Source organism: Lagenorhynchus albirostris, chromosome 9 (assembly GCF_949774975.1).
Source record: "Lagenorhynchus albirostris chromosome 9, mLagAlb1.1, whole genome shotgun sequence".
Taxonomy (NCBI): domain Eukaryota; kingdom Metazoa; phylum Chordata; class Mammalia; order Artiodactyla; family Delphinidae; genus Lagenorhynchus; species Lagenorhynchus albirostris.
The window spans coordinates 47,981,269-48,001,499 of NC_083103.1; the positions used below are offsets into that span (position 1 = coordinate 47,981,269).

General features: G+C 38.4%; 2 protein-coding genes across 3 annotated transcripts in view; one reads left to right on the forward strand and one right to left on the reverse strand.

Moving 5' to 3' along the window:
• The window catches only part of ZNF215 (zinc finger protein 215), a 143,214-nt gene that overhangs the window by 74,754 nt on the left and 48,229 nt on the right, over nucleotides 1–20,231 (reverse strand). The gene's annotated exons all lie outside the window — the stretch shown is intronic.
• Nucleotides 499–20,231, forward strand: part of LOC132526046 (interferon-induced very large GTPase 1-like) — a 32,468-nt gene continuing 12,735 nt past the window's right edge. Inside the window, exons 1-3 of the mRNA XM_060159779.1 lie at nucleotides 499–619; nucleotides 3,865–4,014; nucleotides 6,712–6,781. The gene's annotated coding sequence lies outside the window, so the exon portion shown is untranslated. The remainder of the gene's footprint in view (nucleotides 620–3,864; nucleotides 4,015–6,711; nucleotides 6,782–20,231) is intronic.

Consider the following 20,231-nt stretch of genomic DNA (forward strand, 5'->3'; position numbering starts at 1 on the left):
AACAAAACAAACAAACAAAAAAAACAGCAAGTTCTAGAGAGATCTTTTATAGGAAATAAAACCTAAGAAGTTTCATTAGCACTGAGAGCATGCTTCCTCTTTGTCCTTGGGTGACTTGAGAGCTAGAACAGTAAAGCAGTTAAAGCAACTTCCCTGAGGAAGACACTCGAATGTGCCCATGTCTCTTCTCCTAAATTCTTTCCCTATCCTGTTTCTCCCATGTTCTTTATCTGGTGCTCACCCCATTCCACCATTGATTCACACATGCATGCACACACATATACCAACATTAGTCTTCCATTTGCAGTTATTTTAACACCCAGGAATCACAATATAAACAAATAAATGAATTAATGAATAAATAAATAAATAAATAAGCAGGATTCCTTTAAATCAGCTGATTTCTTTTAAAGGGGGAAAAAACAAAACCAAAAGTAAAACCAGTTTTTCACTTCCTGTTTGGAGGATTAAAATAAGGCCCTTTGACACAGAGGCAGCTGAACTCTAGGCTGAAGATTTCAGTCAGCAAACTACCAGACTCCGGGAAAGAACCAGCTCTACTTTCTCTGTAATATCTCTGGAGCAACCTGAAGACAGGAGCTTGGCCTCAAGAAGACAGGTAGGTGAAGGAAAAGGACGGAAATGGGACAGACAAAGAGATACAATGACATACTCAGAGACTAAAATAAAAACAGAAATAGATGGAAACAGGCATAGGGACAGTCAGAGACACTGGCAGATTAAGGCATGCTAAGAACACAAATAGGAACCTGGCTTTCTCCTTGTTCCAATAAACAGCTCCAAATCTGGGGGAAAGGGAGTACATTATCGAAACAAACAACTTGGTAATTTTTATTGTCAACTAAAAATAAATCTAGACTTAGGTAAAAAGAGACTATTTGAAAGGATTATTGCAATAGGGGAAAGAGACTATTGTAATAGAGAAAATAATCCAAACATAGAGCTTCAAGCATCTCAAAGGTCAGGCAGAAAGGAATATTCTTTTAGAGGAAAGGGTCAGCAGGCTAAGAAGAACACAGTATAGAGGGAGTGGGATAATCAGGGAATATTTTATCCTTAGGAGGGATCATTAAGGAGAGGTTGTATGCAGGGTCAGGAGGAGGGTGAGTCAAAGTTAAGGGGACTGAAAAGGAGAGAATTTTAACTAATGTTTAGTTTCAAACACTTTCCAATTGATCAGGGGGACAAACAGCTCAGTGAATCCTTTATGAGGCAAAGAATGGAATTTAAAGGGTCTGTGTCTGCTGCTATATTTAAAATAGGTAACCAACAAAGACTTACTGTATAGAAATAAATAAATAAATAAATTTAAAAGGTGTGGGGGGGCGGTCTGTGTCTGGCCTCCCTATGAGTAATAAAGGGACACACAGATGAGTTTATATAAGTCATATGGGGAAAGGTGGCTCTTTGCAGTAAACTAATTCTCAGAACACAAAAGGGTGGATGGATTTCTTTAACCATCACTGCTTTCCAGGAGTAAAGGACTCAAGAAAAGTTTAACTTTGTTATTATGATTCATGTAAGTAACAGGTGCTATGGTAAGCACAGAGAAGAGAGGAACTAACTCAACCTGGAAGAATAAAGGAAGGCTTCACAAATAAGGAGAAACCTGAATTGGGTTAGAAGCATAGTGTCCTGGGAAGTGCTCATGTAACATAATATTTTAGGGGAGGAAACAATTTCCCCTCTAGATTTTTTGGCTGGTTTAATAACTGAGTTGACATAAAACAGATTAACGGGAGAAAATTAAGTTTAATTATATACTTACAAGATCCCCACCAAGACATGAAGACTCAAAGCAATCTGGCAGTTGAGGCATATATACTATCCCAAGCTAAGGAGAAGGAAGTAGGAGTGTAGGGCTTCAAAGGCGAGGAAGACAGTTCACAAGATGAGAAGAGCAAATGATTGGTAAGCAAATGTTTGCCATGCCATGCAGGTACATCTTTCTGATATAAAAAGTTGTCTCTAGTAATAGCTCTCTCTGGTACAGGCCCTCTATATGATTCTTTTAGGCAGTTCAAGGAGAGGTAAAAAGTTTTCCTGGGGCTTCCCTGGTGGCGCAGTGGTTGGGAGTCCGCCTGCCGATGCAGGGGACACGGGTTCGTGCCCCGGTCCGGAGGATCCCACGTGCTGCAGAGCGGCTGGGCCCGTGAGCCATGGCCGCTGAGCCTGAGCGTCCGGAGCCAGTGCTGAGCAACGGGAGAGGCCACAACGGTGGGAGGCCCGCGTACCGCAAAAAAAAAAAAAAAAAATTAAAAAAAGTTTTCCTGAGTCTGCTGGGTCTTAATTGCCTTCAGCTCAAAACAGTCCACATGCCAAAGTGGCAGATTTGGAGGTGGCATATTCTGCTCCCCCTCAACATACAGGGTTAAGAAAACTGTGAGACTGAGGACAGATGACAGAGTATAGTTTCTAAGAGAAGTAAGTAAACTAGATGTTAGGAAAAGGAAAAAGAGTGGTTGTGAAAGGAATTGGGTTAATTGTTGCCAGATTGTGAGGGGTCTTGAATGCCAGGGCCCAGTAATTTGATCATATCATAAACCAATGGAGGGTTTTCAAGTTTTGTAAACAAGTAAATGATTTACCTACAAGTTTCAGGATGCAATGTGAAAGATGGACCACAACAAGGATAGAGATAACAGATTCAAGAGCTTCTCATACAGAGCAGTCAAACAAATAGAGCAAACTAATGCCGAGCATTTAGTAAGTAACTAACAAGGACCACAGTTTAGGGGAAAAAGTAGGGAAAATGGGCTTCCAAGAAATAAAAGGTGCCCACATCACCATTTCCCCATCAAAAAGGAATGGATACCCCCAAATGGCTAGACTTAGGAATTCAGGATGAGTTTCTAACTGGATAAGCTGTTCAACACAGTTAATCCAACAAGTCCAAAGAGGAGCTAAAGGAATAATAAAATCTATAATAGGAGGCAGAGACTAAGAGGCAAGCTAAAATTTTATTACTTTTTTTTATTGAGCTATAATTCACATATAATATTATTCTGTTGTGCAACATGATTCCATATCATTCCATATTCCAAGATGATAACCAAAGTCTAGTTAACATCCATCACCAAACAGTTATAGTTTATTTTTCCTTATGATGAAAAATTTTAAGGTCTTCCTCTTAGAAACTTTCAAATACACGATACAGTATTATCAACTATAGTCATCATGCTGCACATTAACATCCCCAGGACTCATTCATTTTATAACTGGAAATTTCAGCCTTTGTCCTTCACCCATTTTGCCCTCCCTCTCCCCCACCTCTGGCAACCACCAACCTGTTCTCTGTATCATTTAGTTTGTTTTTGGTTTTGCTTTGTTTTCATTTCCATATGCAAGTAAGATCATATGGTATTTATCTTTGTCTGACTTATTTTACTTAACATAATGCCGTCAAGGTCCAACCATGTTGTTACAAATGGCAGAATTTCCTTCCTTTTTTTTTTTTTTTTTTTTTTTTTGCGGTACGCGGGCCTCTCACTGTTGTGACCTCTCCCGTTGCGGAGCACAGGCTCCGGACGCGCAGGCTCAGCGGCCGTGGCTCACGGGCCTAGCCACTCCGCAGCATGTGGGATCCTTCTGGACTGGGGCAAGAACCCGTGTCCCCTGCATCGGCAGGCGGACTCTCAGCCACTGCGCCACCAGGGAAGCCCCCTTCCTTTTTTTTTACTGCTGTATAATATTCCATTAGAAATGTACCACATTTTCTTTATCCATTCATCCATCAATGGACATTTATGTTGTTTCCAACTTTGGTTATTGTAAATAATGCTGGAATGAACCTGGTGGGGGAGAGGGAGGATTTTTTCAAATTAATATTTTCTTTTCCTTTAGATAAATACTCAGAAGTGGCATTGGTGGATCATTATATTTGACAGAAACTGGGAAAGGCTGGACACTACATAAAGAGTCTAAAGCAGCTCACGATTAGCAGCAGAGCCTTTGAACGCACAGTCTCTAACTACATATCGAAAGCAGCCTCAAGTTACTCTCCATCCCATTATCTGCTTGTTTCTTTCCTAGCACTTAAAATAATCTGAAATTATTTTGCTTATTCAAATACTTACAAGTTTATGGTTTGCTTCCCTCCACTAGGGGTAAGGGCAGGTATCTAACCTGCCTTATTCATCAATCAACACACAATACTTAAAACATTTCCCAGCATGATGATAGCCCTCAATAAATATGTGTGAAATAAATGCTGAAATTTTAAATCTTTGCCAAACTTCCAATCCATGGTACTTGTATGATCTAGTTCACTCAAAGGCACATTATCATGATGGGTACAGAGAGAAGGGATGGTCAACAAAGAGGAGCTCCCTAGATTCTTCTATTGTTTCTCTGATATCAGTCTGCTTTAAACTTATCTGTAAATAAACCAGATTTTTCATTTGTTTAATATTCAAACTCTTTATTCTAAGAATAGGAGAATATTTCCAGGATATATTAGAGTTGTTGTTACTGTTGTTGTTATTAATTCTGTACAACATTTGATGTATATTTTCATTATGGAGAATCAGGCCATACTGCCGCTCTGGGAAATATTCTTCTATTGTTTCTTTAATGATTTTTCTCAAACATCCTTTCTGATCTCTCCTTCCGAAAACCATATTAGACTCAGTCACATGTTGGCAGCATTTCTGGATCTAGCCTGCCTGTCTCCTTAATGAGCTTTATAGCTCTTCATAGCCCTTTCCATGTCTTTATCCTTTGAAGTTAAATTCTTAAAGATCCCTCAGTTGAACATTCTAGCATAGTAGTGGAACCTTCATGTGTATTCATTCAAATACTGAGACAGAAAGAACACTTCAGTTGGAAACTAAGAAGTAAAGAATCTCAAAGGAGATATCTTCATGTTCAGGCCAACAGGAATGGCAAATTTAGTTTTTTCACTCCCATCTTTTCTCCATTAAAAATGTCTCCTTAGAATAGGGTTGGGTTTTTTTTCTCAAAATATGACTGAACACTTGGTAGCATTTATAAAATTAAAGTTGGGGGGTTTATAAAAACCTTAGTTCCTGAGCAATAAGCTAGACATCCCATGTCAGATTCTCTGTGAGTGGGGCTGGGAACCCACATTTTTAAGATGTCCTCAGGTGATTATTATCCAAAATAAAGACTGAGAACAACTACTTTGAAAGATTAACTCATACTTTTAACTTTAAATTGGTTTAAAACCAAGTCCAGTTCGATCAGTCAGGGGAGTGAGGACATTACAATCCTTAACACCGCCATTAATTTGCTGCAATTTCTGCCTTCTTTAAATCTATCTCTATAATTCGGCATTCAAACAGACCAAAACTGTATGATAAGCTAGGTGGAGAAATCATTGTCAAAATCTTTCCAGCACCACAAAGTATGGGCAAATAATCTACCTCTTGGCCACAAGTCCTTCACTGTAGGCAACACTGAAGTAGACAAGAACTAAAAGACATCTTTTCTTCTCCTCATCCTTCTTCCTACTACCCATATCTCTACTTCTCTTTCATTGACACAACCCCAGTATCAGCTCTGAGGCACACAAAGCTACAAAGAATGGCTTGTTGCCTTGGGAAACTATTGGAACAAGTGCCTTATACACAGCACTCAGATATACACACTATTTTACATGTATTTTTCTTAGAGAATAAGTCAGTGAAAAGACACAACATGGCCTTGAACAAGGATGTAAGTCTTCGACCGTTAATAGATCCTTGCTGGAACTCACAAAGTTGAATTTTTATGTGACTTCAAGGATTTCTTCCCAGACACTCTAGACAGGGGTGGGAAGGAGGGATCCTGGTATACACCTTAACTGTAAAACTGATTTACTTCTGAGGAAAATACTAGTGTGTCTGGACCTACATACACCTAGTAAAGGCCACTGCATTAGTCTTCAGCAGAGATCATTTTGTTAGGTTACATAAATACCAGGGACTCAGTCTTTAGCAAGGACTAAATATATGGATTGATTTCCACAATACACTTTCTCTAGTCAATATAAAGTCTTACTTGTACCATTCTGCTTAGTAAGCAAAGGTTGTGTCCACTGTGGTATAAACCAATGCTCCCAAATCACTGGCAGATCACCTCCTAATGTGGGGATATATCCATGGTCTGCTAGCTCCCTTCCGGGAAGGTCATCTTGAAAAATGTCTTCTGACACATTCAACTCCTATCCAATGCCCAGCAGACTTACTCATGCAGAGTGAGAAGAGCCTGACAGTGTAACAGGACACACAGACTCCCCAACTCCAGTGTCAGGACAATATCTGTCCAAATCTGAACCAGCCTGTCCAGTGGAGACAATCATTGAGGAGTCTGCCCTCCTCCCTATGTGCCTTTGTCTGTGCCCTTGAAATGACAGCTATGAGAATTCTAGCTCAACAGGCTTAGTTCTAAGTCTTAGAAAGAAAAAGCAGCTGCAGCTACTGTCCTACCCTTTTGGTTCCTTCCTAACCTATTTGGAGGTCAATGGCTATGGGATTTCAAAGGCTGAAGAGGCTTTCTTTGGGTTACAGTCTCCCACATTTCCTAAAGGAAAGAGACTCCTCGTTCTGAGACAACAAGAAAATAACTAAAACATTAGCAGAAAAGAGACACAGCATCTCCCTTAACTTTCAGTCTACACCAAAATGATGAAAGTTATTTTCCACGTTGCAGCAATTTCTATGGCTAATATTTCCCATTATCTCATGGCAGAAGCACCAGGAGACAGGAAGCCACCTCTGAAAGTTAACCTTCAGGATCAGCATTCCTGACTGCAGCTGTGGTATGTAGTTTCTAGTTAAAATTTAAAAAGAAAGAAAGAAAAAAAAAAGCATGGCCTTAATTTAGACCCTTCTGTCTTGACTGATCCTTTCATTCCCCAATGTATGTAAGCTTCCCAATCTTTATTGTACTTGATATATTGTCATCAAACCCTATATTTATGCTCCCTGGAGTGGTGGGTCTGCCATTCTACTTTCAGTTTTCATAGTCTCCTGCAGTTTAGAGCCTGCTCCTCTACCTTGGGGAGCTTCTCATTTTCCTACATGTCCATTCCTGGTCCTATAGGATCCTATGGCCCTTGGGCCTTATTCATCCCATTCAAGCAGCCCTTGTCTCTTTTCATGATGTTTTCCCCATTACACTTGCCACTTTTCTGGTTACTTTGGTTCCTAGGCCAATCTTAATTAGATATCCTCTCTGAAAATTTGCCTCTACCACCTGGAATAGGTGTAGGCACCAAATGAATTCCATGTACAGAATAGCTCAGCTGCAATCCTGAGCCACCTAAACTCCAAGTCCCTTTGGCCAACTGAAAGGATGTCTTGAAGGTTATATGTCTCCCCAGATAACAGCCATCCTACTTGTTTCCTTGGCATACACTCCCTGGGCTATGCTTCCCTTAATTCCTTTTCTATACTCTACCTTGATGCACTGAAAAGTTCCCTGGAACCTAATCTTCCTATGTATTCCTTCTAAGTTCTCTGGTTTAGCTCTTCAAGTCCTCACTAACAGCTCCTCTCTCCAGATTTTCCTAAAATGTGAGGCATGCTCTTATTACTAGGAGAATCAGATTCTCCCTTGGCTTAGTGGTGGAAACCTCCTTTAGGTCCTCCTCCCCTTCAGTGGGATTTACCTCATTGAGTCCCACATCCCTTTGGGCACTGAGACTGTGGTTTCAACAGGGCTTTAAAAACATTAAATGATAGGAGGAGTTAACATTGATTGAACCCTTAGAATAGGTCCAACACTGGGCTGAGCATGTTACATATTTTGTCACTTGGCACACAGATGAGGGTAGCTCCATGATTCGAGGCCTATGGAATGCCCTCCCCCTGCTGCTAGCTAATAGAATGTGGCATAGATGAAGGAATTTTTCAGATGAAATGAAGGTCCAAAATCAGTTGATTTTGCATTAGCCAAAAGGAATATTATCCTGGCTAGGCTTGACTTAATCAGGGAAAAGACCTTAAAGAGCGACTCGGCCTTTCTTTAGAGATAATTTTCCCTCCCGCTGGCTTAAAGAAGTAAGCTACCATGTTGAAGGAGGGCCTACAGAAAAGATATTGTGGCAAGGAACTGTGGACAGTCCTAAAATCATAAGGAGATGAATTGTGTCAACATGTATAAGCTGAAAGCAGCTTTTCTCCAGTTGAGGCTCTAGATGAAAATACAGCTCAGTCAACACCTGGAGTGCTGCCTTGTAAGACCTTGAGCAGAGGACCCAGCTAAGCCATGTCAGACTCCTGACAGAAATTGTGATATAATGTGTGTGTTTTTTAAGATACTAAGTTTGTGGCAATCTATTATACGATAATATAAAAATAATACAGATTTTGGTGCCTAGAAGTGGTACCTAAAACTTGGGAACAGCTTTGGAATCAGGCAAGTGAGCAGAAGCTAGAAGAACTTTGAAGAGCATGACAGAGAAAGCCTATATACCTTCGACAGACTGTTAGAAGAAATCCAGACTTTAGGTATCCTGCAGTGAGGGCTCAGAAGAAATTGAGGGACATGTTATTAGAAACAGAAGGAAGAGGATTCTTGTTATGTAGTGATAGAAAGCTTAGCAAAATTATGTCCTGGAGTTATGTACAAGGAAATACTTAAAAGCTGGTTTTATAGTTAGGGAGACTTCCGAGTGAGGTGTTAAAAGTGCCTCCTGATTTCTTCTTGCTGCTTATGATAAAATGTGAAAAATGAAAGATAAATTGGGGAAAGAACTGTTAAACAAAAAGGAGCCAAGGCCTTACAATTTTGAAATTTCTCAGCCTCTGCAAAGGGCAAAACCCATTAGAATAAAGAGATTCACAGTCTTGAATCTCTGTTGATTATGATTGTACAACCTTTTCCTAAAACCTCAGAAAGATTAAAAGGTAAAGGAATCAGGCACAAAAATGGTCCTTTCAAGAAGATAAGCGTTTGCCTCACAGATATCAACGAAATTAGAAGTCCTCTAGGAAGCTTAAGGTCACTGTTCCCTACTATCTCAGTGGGAGGCCAAGGCTTTGGTCACTGTTTCCTACCATCTCAGCAGGAGGCCAAGGCTTTTCCAGAAGGGTTTGTCTGGAAAAGAACCATAGAAGTGGCTTTTGTCTAAAGGAGTGAACCCCACTGAAATCTTTAGAAGATCCACAAAGTTCTTGAGAAAATTTGTTCAGCAGAAACACTGCTAGCTGTTGTTGGATGGAGAGTCTGTTTACGTCTATCAGATCTAGCTGGTTTACAGTGTTGTTCAACTACCCTGTTTCCTTACTGAGCTTCTACCTAGTTGTTTTTATCCATTATTGAAAGTACAGCAATGAAATCTCCAACTATTATTTCAGAACTGTCTATTTCTGTCTTCACTTCTCAATGTTTGCTTCCTATGGTTTGGAGTTCTGTTGTTAGGTTCATAGGTTTATAAGTTTTATATCTTCTTGATGGGTTGACACTTCTATCAATATTTAGTGTTCTTCCTCGTCTCTTGTAACAACTTTTGACTTAAAAGTCTATTTTGTCTGATCTTAGCATAGATACCTCAGTTCTCTTTTAGTAACTATTTGCCTGGAGTGACCTTTTCTATCTTTTCACTTTTGTCCTATATGTCTTGGATATAAAATGAGTCTTTTCCAGACAGCATATAACTGCATTTTGTTTTTCACTCTATTACGAGAATATTTACCTTTTAATGAAAGAGTTTAATCCATTTACAAAAATTACTGATAAAGAAACACTTATTCTGCCATTTTGCTTTGTCTTTTATATGTTTCATATCTTTTTTGTTCCTCAAGGTCTCCATTAACTGCCTTCTTTTGTGCTTGATTTTTTTGTAGTGTATGATTTTGATTCCTTTCTAATTTCCTTTTCTGTATATTTTAAAAGTTATTTTAGCATTGGTTGTCCTGGAGCTTACAATTAGCCTCTCAAACCTGTAACAATCTATGTTGAATTAATATCACATTAGCTTCCATAAGTATATAAAAATTTGGATCCTACACTGCTCCATCCCTCCTCCCCTTTATGTTTTTGTATCACAAATTACATCTTTCTACTTTGTGTGCTCATTTAACATAGATTTATCATTATCATTTTATTCATTTGTCTTTCAATCAAATTGGGAAAGAAAAAGGAGTCACAAATGAAAAATACAATAATACTGGCTTATATATTTCTTTACCTGTGTTATTTTTTCATGTGGCTTCAAGTTACTGCCAAGTGTCCTTTCATTTCCACCTGAAGGACTCCCTTTAGCATTTCCTGTAGGACATATCTACTAGTGATGAATTCCCTCAGCATTTGCTTATCTGGGAATGTCTTAACTTCTTCTTTATTTTATTTATTTATTTTTGCGGTACGCGGGCCTCTCACTGTTGTGGCCTCTCCCGTTGCGGAGCACAGGCTCCGGACGTGCAGGCTGAGCGGCCATGGCCCACGGGCCCCGCCGCTCCGCGGCACGTGGGATCTTCCCGGACCGGGGCACGAACCAGTGTCCCCTGCATCGGCAGGCGGACTCCCAACCACTGCGCCACCAGGGAAGCCCTCTTCTTTATTTTTGAATCATGGTTTTGCCAGATATAGAATTATGGGTTTTCTCTTTCTTTATGTACTTTAAATATGTCATCATCCCACTGCCATCTGGCCTCCATGGTTCCTGCTAAGAAATCCAGTCTTTTTCTTACTGAGTCTCCCTTGTATATGACAGTCACTTCTTTATTGCTGCTTTCAAGATTCTCTCTGTCTCTGGCCTTTAAAAGTTTTATTATAAAGTGTCTCAGTGTGGACCTCTTGTGTTTTTCCTCCCTAAAGTTCACTGAGCTTCTTAAATGTGTAAATTCATGTACTTAATCAAATTATGACTTTTTGGTCATAGTTTCTTCAAATTCTTTTACATCATTTCTCTCTCTTGTTCCTTATGCAACTTCCATTATCTGTATGTGGTATGCTTGATGGTGTCCCACAGGTCTCCTAGGCTCTCTTCATTTTTGTTCACTCCTTCATCTTTATGTTCCTCAAACTGGATAATTTTAAATGACCTATTTTCAACTTCTCTGGTTTTTGATTCTGCCTGCTGTAATCTGATGTTGAAATTCTTAGTGAATTCTTCATTTCAGTTATTGTAATTTTTAACCCCAGAATTTGTTTGGTCCCTTTTTATAATTTGTATCTCTTCAGAGATATATACTATTTGGGGCACATCATTCCCCTGGTGTTATTGAATCTTTGTCCATGACCTATGTTAGCATTTTGAGCATATTTAAGCCAGATGAATTAAAGGCCTTGCTGAATACCTTCTATGACTTGATTCCTCATGATAGTTTCTATTCATTTTTCTGTGAATGGGTCATATTTTCTTGTTTCTTTGCACGTTTTAAAATTTGTTTTGTGGAAAACTGGACATTTTGAATGTTATAATAAGGTAACACTTGAAATCATAATCTTTCTCGTGCTCAGGGTTTGTTCCTGTGGGTTTTGGTTATATGTTTAGTACTTTTCTACCTTTTTCTCTAAAGATATTTGTGGTTTGTGCTCTCTGAAATGTGTTCTTTCGCTTATCATGAGCTTATGTGTTGACTGAGATTTTTTTGCCTAAAGACAAAACAAACAAACAAAAAACACCTCGCTTTGCATACTGGCTCAATGTTTAGCATTCCTCCAATGCTTAACCTGCCCCTTTACAACTCTGCCTTAGCCTTCACTTTCTGCTTCTGAACCTAAGGATCATGTAGAGGTATAAATCCTACACACAGGGAACTTTTTACTGTTCCACTTCCACACAAAATCTCTCTCACCAGTCTTTCCTACCAAGTTTCAGCATGTCTATTATTTGTCTCAACCTTAACATCTTCCCCCAGACAGTAGGGGTTGTCCATTTACCTTTCTTGTTTGCAAGGAATGCCCTCCACTTGGCTGCTTTTGTGCCCTGAAGAAGCTCTGTGCTACACAAAACTGCCTTTCGTCAGTCCTTCAGATAGTCCCCAGAGGACTCCAAATAGACAAACACAATTCTCTGAGATCAAGGTCTGCTCTTCTCCCTTTGAAATCAGGGACAAGGGTCTCACAATGGGAACACGGGCTGATATCTTCAAGATTCCCTCAAGCAGGGGAGGAAGGTGGCCCAAAGGCAAGTAAAAATGCCACAACACTCCCCTACCATTTTTAAGTTGCCTTTTTCTTGATCAGCAGATACTTGGTTACTATAGACCTTTGATTATTTTCCAGATTTCCAACAAAGTTGATTCTGACGTTTTTTCTCTTGCGTGTTTATTGTTTCAGTAGAAGGATGTGCCCTTGGAGCTACTTATCCTTTCATATTTGTGGATGTGCTCCTATATAATTTATTTTTCATAATGGCTGTGCTTAATAACTGCCTTACAAAATTCCCGAACATTTGACATTTGGTTCTCATTAGTCAGTATAGGCTGGTTCCATCATACCATGAAATATGGTCACTGAGGGCATAACAGAGGTTTACAGAGGTCTCTGAGAAAGCACTGAGAGCATGTCTATAAGAAAGGTCTCCCAACCCAGCCAAGAACTGAAGGCCTATGATTGAGATTTTATTCCTCCCTAAAAACTCTCTTGGATTCTTTTCTAACCCTTTTATCAACTATTCTTCTCCCCTACACCTAACCCATTTCTGATCTCAATGAGAGCTTCTCACAAAAGATAGACCCTTAGCCACTCTAACTCTCAGTAATCAGAGCTCCAGAAGATTTTAGGCACCTTTCAGCAGGCAAAGTAATAAAAGACTGCAGTATCACCATATGATAAATGTCAAATAATATTCTAAGTCAAGCCTTTGTAGAAGAATATGCATGAACCAAAATTTCTCAGGCTCTATTATAATTTTAGACATCATAATTATAGTTATAATTAGGGTCACAGTATGTAAAAACAGCACTGGCCAGGCAGAAATGTTTATTTCTAGGAAGTTAAAGCAACTTAGATAAAATTAAAATTCTGTTGCAAGAATGAAGTTGAGACAGGATCTATAAGACATGGCAACATTTCTTTATGTGGAAAAGTTTTCCATCATTGCCAAGGCACTACTGACTTAAAAAGAAAAAAAAAACTATTGTTTCTGGGAAATGAGAGAGGGAGAGAGAAATAAAACTGAAAGCCTTTCCACAGCAGTTGGTAGAAGTGAAGGAAGGGCTGACCCTGACAGCTGGGTGATGAATAGGGCTCATATGTGTGATGCCCCACCCAGGGGCACTCACGCTCAGACCCATACAGGACAACCCACCTTATAATCAGTAGTCCTCTTTTTATGATAATTTTTAAACTTGAGTCATTATTAAACACATAATTCAAGATCCTTGAGTCTTTGCAAGATAACAAATGTTAACACACAGTAAAAAGTTTTTCTTTTTTTTTTTACTTCCTTATCTTATTTTTAAATCAGACCCTGTGCTACACAGGAAGCCAAAGCCTAAACTAAAAGCAGTCAGCCTTAACTCTAAGAGACTCAGGAAAAGAACCCATTCTATATGCACATATCTCTGGAACAACTTGAAAACAGGAGCTTGGCTTAAAGAGACAAGTTGGTAAGAAAGAAGGGAAATGGAAGAGAAAGGGGTATAAGAATTGACACAGAGACTGAAAAAGAAACAGCGATGAAAAAAGTCAAAAGGAGCAGAGACTAAAAACAGAGACACAAGGATAGACTATAAGACTTCTTAAGATCAAAACATGAATTTGACATGGTGGTTGATGCATAATAGCTACAAGTGTGGGAAGAAGGGGAGTACACGATCTAAACAGGTAATTTAAGAAACAGTTGGAGGGCTTCCCTGGTGGCACAGTGGTTAAGAATCCGCCTGCCAATGCAGGGGACACAGGTTTGAGCCCTGGTCTGGGAAGATCCCACATGCCGCAGAGCAACTAAGCCCGTGCGCCACAACTACTGAGCCTGCACTCTAGAGCCCGGGAGCCACAACTACTGAGCCCACGTGCCACAGCTACTGAAGCCTGCGTGCCTAGAGCCTGTGCTCCGCAATGAGAGAAGCCTCCGCAATGAGAGAAGCCACCGCAATGAGAAGCCTGCACACTGCAACAAAGAGTAGCCCTCGCTTGCCACAACTAGAGAAAGCCTGTGTGCAGCAACAAAGACCCAATGAAGACAAAAATAAATTTTAAAAAAAAAAGCTTTAAAATAAAACTGTTGGAAAATCTATATAATATATATATAAGTACAAGGTGCTATTGATAGCTCAGAAAAGAGAGCTATGTACTCAACCTAAAGATTAATGAAAGGCTTCACAAATAAGGAAAAACTTGAATTAGGGCAGAAGGAATATAGAACCCCTGGCAGAAATGGTGGGGAGGAAAGGCTCATCCAGGGTAATATTTAGAGTCAGGAATGCCATGAGAATGAAGGAAGATGGCAGAGTGTGGTTTTTAAGGGAGAGAGTGAGGTAAGTATTAGGAAAAGGAAAAGGAGTGGTTGTTCTTGTTAAAGTATAAAGGCCTTGAATGATAAGCCATTTTAATTTTATCACGAGACAATGTAGAATTTTCAGTTTTCTAAACAAAACAATACATGATTTAAATTTGGATGTCAAAAGGATGACTCTGGATGCAATGTGGAAAAGGAATTACAACAGAGGAAAAAAATTATTGAATATACCAGAGCAAAGATGAAGGCCCAGTGGCAGTGTGTATATGGAATAGGTAATAGACTCATGAGCAAATTGATACAGGTGATATATAGGATAATCTATGCCCAATATATAGTAGATGCCCAAAAATGAAAAGTTATAGATGGAAAACTATGAAATAAGGTGTCCAGAAAACAAATGTGCCCATACCACTCTCCCCTCATTATCATTGGGGGATATATGTGGTCTAAAGCTGAATCCAGACAGGAGCCAGAACTGGAAATGAGTCTGTAATTAGTATGAGACATATTCCTACCCACAGAAGTTAATCCAACACCACCAAACACCAACACCAAGTACAAAGTGAAAGAACTGGATCACAGATAGAAAGTGGGCACCCAAAACCAAACACAACTCTAAGAGAAACTAGAAAAGTTAGAAACAAATGAGGAATGCCTCAAAAGATTCCCATGATTAGCATCAGAACTATCTACATTTCATGACACCTTATGCATTCTCTAGAGAATCAAGAAGTAAAGTCATCTAATGAGGATTAGGGCTCCAATTAAAGCTCTGTTTCTCCCTCCTCCTAGACTACTCTCATCATTTCCTTCCTCCTAGACTGATGCAGAACCCTCTCTGACCATGTCTTATTCATGCCTATAACCCCATTTTTGAGCAGAACACCTGGCACATAGTCTATGATATGTACATGGGTTTGAACTGGATGGAAAAATTTGAGAATATGATGTCTGACTGTAGTGAGCTAAAGAGAGATAGAAGTCAAAGGTGATGATTTGGAACCTGAGACACTGGAAAAATTAAAATAGGATGAGTGTGATGGGAAAACAAAAGGAGGGAGAGGTTTGGAAATCAGGTGATGAGTGCAATTGGGACATCCTGTTTTGATCCAACTTCATGGGGAGTTCTGGCTGGTGAAGACCACATCTCTGTCTTAGGCTGATCCCTAGATTGGCTCTCCAAATGCATGTCTCCATGCCCTCACCCAGGTATTCAACTTTCTTCTCCTCTCCCCTCAACTATCCACCAACAATCCCCAAACACGTGGCTGTCCCCTGCCCAGCCTAAAGGCTTTCTACAATTCATTAGCGACACAATGAAAACATGTTGTGAGCAGTGTTCTACATGGGGACATTAGGTTGGGTTGCTAATCATATTGTTCGAGTTCTCCTTGTATTTACTTATTTTTTCTTGGTTTGTTTTATCAGGTACCAAAAAACAGACTAAATACTAAACCTTTGCCAAAGTAGTTGTGGATTATCAATTTCACCAAGTAATTCTGTAAACTTTGCTTTATTTTTATTGAACTTATTTTTTAGAGCGCTTTTAGGTTTACACATAAATAAGCAGAAGTTACAGAGATTTCCCATATACCTCTTGCCCCTGCACGTGTCATCTCCTGCATTATCAACATCCCCCAACAAAGTGGCACATCCGTTACAGTGATGAACCCACATTGAAAAATCAATTATCACTCAGAGTATGAAGTTTACATAGGTCTTGCACATTCTATGGGTTTTGAAAAACGTCTAATGAAGTGTAATGAACCCTTAAATATACAGAATAGGTTCACTGCCCTAAAAATCCTCTGTGCTCCTCCTACTTATTCTTTCCTTGTAACCACTCATCTTTCTGCTGACACCATAGTTTTGTCTTTTCCATAATGTCATACAGTTGGAATCATAAAGTATGTAGGTAGGCATTTTAGTCTCGCTTTTTACACTTAGAAATATACTTTTAAGTTTCCTCCATGTCTTCTCATTTTTCATTTAATTTCACTTCATTCTTTTCTTTTTTTTTGAACTGAATAATATTCCATTGTCTAGATGTACCACAGTTTATTATCCATTGACCTATTGAAGGATATCTTGGTTACTTCCAAGTTTTTGAAATTATAAATAAAGCTGCTATAGACATCTGTGTGCCAGCTTTTGTGAGGTATAATTTAGGCAAATACCAAGGAGCATGATTGCTAGTCATAAGGAAAAAGAATATTTGGTTTTGTAAGAACGAACCAAACTGACTTTCAAAGTAGCTATTCCGTTTGCACTCCCAGAAGCAATGAATATGAGCTTCTTTCATGCCAGACCCTTGTCAGCAACTGGAGTTGCCAGTGATCTGGATTTTGGCCATTCTAATAGGTACTTAGGCATATCTCATTTTATTGCACTTCATGGCTATTGTGTTTTATTACAAATTGAAGGTTTGTGGGAACCCTGCATCAAGCAAGTCTATTGGCACCATTTTTTTCTCTCCACAACCCCTGGCTTCCACGGATCTTTTTACGGTATCCAAAGTTTTGGCTTCCACTATTTCATATAGTTGGAATCATAAATTATGTAGCATTATCAGACTGATTTCTTTCACATAGCAATGTGATTTAAGGTTCTTCTATGTCTTTTCATGGCTTTATAGCTCAATTCTTTTTTTGCTAAATAATAATCCATTGTATGGATGTACCACAGTTTGTTAATCTATTAACCTACTGAAGGACCTCTTGTTTGCATCCAAGTTTGCAAATATGAATAAAGCTTCTATGGACATCATGGGGAGGTTTTGTGTAAACTTAAGTTTTCAACTCATTTGAGTAAATACCAAGCAGCTTTGTTGCTGGATCATACGGTAGGAGTACAGGGTTTTGTTTTGTGTTTTTGTAAGAAACTGCCAACCAGTCTTCCAAAGTAACTGTAACATTTTGCATTCCTACCAGCAATGTATGAGGGTTCTTAACCATCCTAATTGGTGTGTAGTGGCATCTTGTTTTAATTTGCAGTTCTCTAATGACTAAGACGGTGAGCATTTTTTCATGTTTATTTGCCATTTGTATATGTTTTTGTTAAAATATCTGTTCAAAAATGTTGCACCATTTTTAATTGGGTTGCTTGTTTTCTTACTGTTGAATTTTAAGGATTCTTTGTACATTTGGGATACCAGCCTTTTATTAGATATATATTTTGCAAAGACTTGCTCCCAGGCTTTGGCTTATCTTTCCTTTTTTTTATTAAACAGCATCTTTCATACAACAGAAGTTTTAAAATTAATGAAGTCCACTTATCAACTTATTCTTTCATGGATCATGCTTTTGATTTTGTATCTAAAGTGTCATCGTCAATCCCAAGGTCACCTACATTTTCTCCTATGTTATCTTCTAGGAGTTTCATAGTTTTGCATTTTAGATTTAGGTAATACGATCCATTTTGAGTTAATTTTGCGAGGAGTGCAAGGTCTGTACCTAGATTCATTTTTTTGCATGTAGATGTCCAGTTATTCCAGCACCCTTTGTTAAGACTATCCTTTCTTCCATTGGATTACCTTGACTCCTTTCTCAAGATCAGTTGACTACATTTGTGTGGGTCTATTCCTGGATCTTCTAGCCCATTCATCAATTCTATTTGCCTCCTTTTGCCAGTACCATACTGTCTTTTATTTTTTTTTAATCTTTATTGGAGTATAATAGCTTTACAATGGTGTGTTAGCTTCTGCTTTATAACGAAGTGAATCAGCTATACATATGCATATATCCCCATATCTCCTCCCGCTTGCGTCTCCCTCCCACCCTCCCTATCCCACCCCTCTAGGTGGTCACAAAGCACCTTCATAGCTTCACAGTAAGTCTTGAAATCTGGGAGTGTCAGTATTCTGACTTTGTTCTTCCCCCAATATTCTGTTGGCTATTCTGGGTCTTTTGCTTTCCTTGTAAACTTCAGAATCAAGTTGTTGATATCCACACAATAACTTGCTGGGTTTTGCCTGGGATTGCATTGTCTCTATAGATTAAGTTGGGAAGAATTGGTCTTAATATTAAACACAAAATATCTCTAAATTTATGCAGATATTCTTTGATTTCTTTCATCAGGGTTTTGTGGTTTTCCTTATATAGATCTTGAACATATTTTATTAGGTTTATACCTAAGTATTTCTTTTTTGAGGGTGCTAATTTAAATGATATTGTGTTTTTAATCTCAAATTCCAATTGTTTATTGCTAGCATATAAAAAAACAATATTTTTTGTAAGTTAACCCTTGCATCCTGCAACCTTGCTATATTCACTTACCAGTTCCAAGAGATTCTTCTGTTGTTGCTTCTTTGGCATTTTTTACATAGACGATCATGTCGTCTACAAACAAATACAGTGCTATTTATTTTTTCCCAATCTGTATATTTTTATTTCCTTTTCTTATTAGCTAATGCTTCCAACAGGATGTGTGATAGGAGTGATGAAACGGGATTCCTTTACCAATTCCATTTTAAGAGGAAAGCTTCTAGGTTCTTACCATTAAGTGTGATGTTAACAGTAGGGTTTTTGTTAGTGTCTTTTTATCAATTTCAAGAAGTTCCCCTCTATTCCTAGTTTGCTGAAAGTTTTTATAATGAATGGGTGTTGGATTTTGTCAAATAGTTTTTCTCCATATATTGATATGATCATGTGATATTTCTTCTTAGTCTGTTGTGGTGTATTACATTAATTGATTCTGAATGTTGAATCAGTTTTGCATACCTGAGATAAATTCCACTTGGTTGTGGTGGATTATTCTTTTACACATTATTAGATTTAATTTGTTACTTTTTTTTCATGAGGGATATAGGTTTATAGTTCTCTTTCTTGTAATGTCCTTGACTGATTTTGGTATCAGGGTGATGTTGACCTCATGAATTAAATTAGGAAGTATTCCCTCTGCTTCTGTCCTCTGAAAGAGATTGTACATATTTGGTACAATTTCTTCCTTAAATGTTTGGTAGAATGCACCAGTGAATCCCACTGGGACTGATGCTTTCTGTTTTGGATGGGTTGTTAATTATTGATTCAATTTTTTTTAATACACACGGGCCTATTCAGATTACCTATTTCCTTTCACGTAAGCTATGATAGCTTGTTGTCTTCCAAGGAACTAGTGCATTTCATCTAGGTTATCAAATTTGAGAGCAAACAGTTGTTCATAGTACTCTTTTCTTCATCCTCTTAATGTCTGTAGGATTCATATTCATAACCCCTATTTTATTTCCAGTATTAGTAATTTGTGCCTTCCCTCTTTCTTTTCATAGTCTGAATTATCACTTTTGTTGGTATTTTCATAGAACCACATTATGGTTTTATTGATTTTCTCTACTGATTTCCTGTTTTCAATTTTATTGGTTTCTGCTTTAGTTTTCATTATTTCTTTTCTCTTGCTTATTTAAATTTAATTTCCTCTTCATTTCCTAAGGTGGAAACTTAGATTATTGATTTCAGATAATTTTTTCTTACATATGCATTCAATGTAAATTTCCCTCAAGCACTGCTTTCAGTGTAGCCCACAAATTTTGATAAGCTCTATGATCACGTGTTTTTGTTACTCCATTTTTTCTCTGTTAGTTGGACAGTTACTCTTCTGTTTGACATTATATTAGAAATTGCAACATATATTCTACTTAACAAATGGCACCAAAATCAATAGAATCCCTGACCCTCCTCTCAAATACCGCAAGGACCTGTTGGTGATACTTTCCTTCTCCTGAAAAAACATGCTTTAGTAGTTCATTCAATGTGCATTTCCAAGTAGCAGACTCTGTCAACGTGTTCTTTTCAATCATGTTTTTCTTCCACCATAACTCTTTAAGGATATCTAACTCTGTATAGAATCCGAGTTTGTC